General features: G+C 44.0%; 1 pseudogene; it reads left to right on the forward strand.

Moving 5' to 3' along the window:
• Positions 1–2500, forward strand: part of LOC134453196 (protein NLRC3-like) — an 11729-nt pseudogene that overhangs the window by 8824 nt on the left and 405 nt on the right.

Here is a 2500-nt window from a genome sequence, read left to right on the forward strand (position 1 = left end):
TTGTTCTCACGCCTGTGTGTGTGTGTGTGTGTGTGTGTGTGTGTGTGTGTGTGTGTGTGTGTGTGTGTGTGTGTGTGTGTGTGTGTGTGTGTGTGTGTGTGTGTGTGTGTGTGTGTGTGTGTGTGTCATTACAGGCTGTACTACTGTAAGTTGACCGAGAAGAGCTGTGTATTCTTGCTGTCTGCCCTGACCTCACAATCCTCAAGTCTCACACTACTGAACCTGTGGGGAAACAGGATTCTGGACCCAGGAGTGGAACTTCTATGTTCTGGACTTAAACATCAACACTGCAGACTGGAAGAACTGGTGTAAGCATGAATGGTTTTGTCTAGGACTGTACTATGTGTATGTGTAGGGCCGGTCCTAGGGGCGGGCCTATCAGGCCGACCAGGCTCTCCTCCATTCTGAAGATGCGTGTGCTGATGCTGCATGTACCCCTAAATGACATCACGAAAATAGCTATAAACATTAGTGGTGTCAACAATGATCGATTCGGTGATCCAATCCAATGCGGGGCATGGACGATCCAATTCAATGCGGCAAGTTCCAGGATCGATGCGGCAATTTTTTAAAGTTTCAATTACTTCCGTGGATATTTCGAGAGCAAATGAATGTTAAATTAAATGAAAGTACTTCAAAGCATTGCAAGACTGATACAGACTGATACAGAAAACAGCCAATAAATTGTTGCTCATGCTCAGTATCTGACTACTTGTATTGCCTCATCATGACTGATGAAACATTTGCTTTGCTTTCAGTAGAAATGTAATGCATTGCAATGCATTGTAGAATTGAATCGGATCGGATCGAATCGCATCGAATCGAATCGAATCAGATCGAATCAGATCGCTACCTCCCGAATTGTGATCGAATCGGATCGTGAGGGCAGTGCCAATCCACACCACTAATAAAAATGTTAATATAGTTATAACATATTCAAAATTGCCACATTGTTGTAATAATACCATTACTATTAGTAGGTTCTTAATCAGCTTTTAAGTATTTTTTGGTGATTTGACATCACAGCCCTATCGCTCCCCGTCACACTCACATGTACATGTTCTCCCACACACTCATTTGTCATTGTGTTCAGTTCTAACAATGTCACCCACGCCACCGTCCACACAATCCATGACTCAGAGTCCATGCTCACCCACATTACCAGTGCATGCTTTCCTGCGAGCCTATCCAGCCCACCGTCATCCACCCTCTTCCTCCCTCAGTCCGTATTTGCTTAGCAGTTTAGCAACCCAAATCATGCCCAGACCAACTGAAATTTTATTGCATGTGACAGATGTATCATCATGTTCTAGGTTGACTAAGGTGCTGTTCATACATACCAGGGTATTTTGATATACACAGACCTTCCCCTTCGGTTATGCCTTTCGTTCACAAAGAAACGAAGGTTTTCCCTCTGTAAACAAAGCTCAAAAAAAAAAAAAGGGTCAAAAACGGAGTTGTAGGCAATATCCGCGGCAAAAGACCTATCAGCCATTGCTCACCTTGCTCATTATTTGCAATGTAGACTATGCTCATTTTCATATGATACAAAATATGATATGATTTATGACCCTACGGAGTACCCGTATATCTAGGCCTATCACCATAGCAACCGTTTGCTTGTCAACAATACATTGCATTGTATTACATTGTACATCGTCCAACGTGGAGGTACAGGTAGCTGCAGCCTTTCTGGTTCTAAGGGCTATACTTGCGTGTGTGCTTTTACAAATAAAACGGGCACAGTGTATTGACCAGCAGAGGCGTATTAGGGCTCAGAGGGCAGCAATTATGGAGCTTCTTCTGATAGAAGGAGCCCGACCCTACATCCACCGCCAGCGGCAGCGATTCTGGATCAGACCTGGACGTACCGCTCTCTCTCTGTGTGTGTGTGTGTGTGTGTGTGTGTGTGTGTGTGTGTGTGTGTGTGTGTGTGTGTGTGTGTGTGTGTGTGTGTGTGTGTGTGTGTGTGTGTGTGTTCTAGATTGGTGAACTGTAAGCTCACAGAGAAGAGCTGTTCTAATCTGACCTCTGTCCTGACCTTACACTCCTCACGTCTCGCACAGCTGAACTTGAGTAACAATATTCTGCTGGACTCAGGAGTGGAACTTTTAATTGCTGGACTTCAGCATGAAAACTGCAAACTACAGGCATTACAGTAAGCATCAAATTTAACAGAGCGTATGTATGTTTGTATTTGTCTTTGTGAATGAGTGTGCTAAGGTGAAGATAGTTGTGCCTATGTGGGTGTTTGTGAATGTATGCATGTACAGTAGGCTTTCTTGTGTGTGTGTGTGTGTGTGTGTGTGTGTGTGTGTGTGTGTGTGTGTGTGTGTGTGTGTGTGTGTGTGTGTGTGTGTGTGTGTGTGTGTGTGTGTGTGTGTGTGCGAATGTCTGTGTGTGTTTTTGTGTGCGTATGCATGTGCGCACCTTAGCAGTGTTACTAGTAAAAGTAACTGAGTAAAATAATGTCCTTACTGACAGGTTAAGGTTAGGGATT

The sequence above is a fragment of the Engraulis encrasicolus genome, chromosome 7, assembly GCF_034702125.1.
Source record: "Engraulis encrasicolus isolate BLACKSEA-1 chromosome 7, IST_EnEncr_1.0, whole genome shotgun sequence".
NCBI classification, from domain to species: Eukaryota; Metazoa; Chordata; class Actinopteri; order Clupeiformes; family Engraulidae; genus Engraulis; species Engraulis encrasicolus.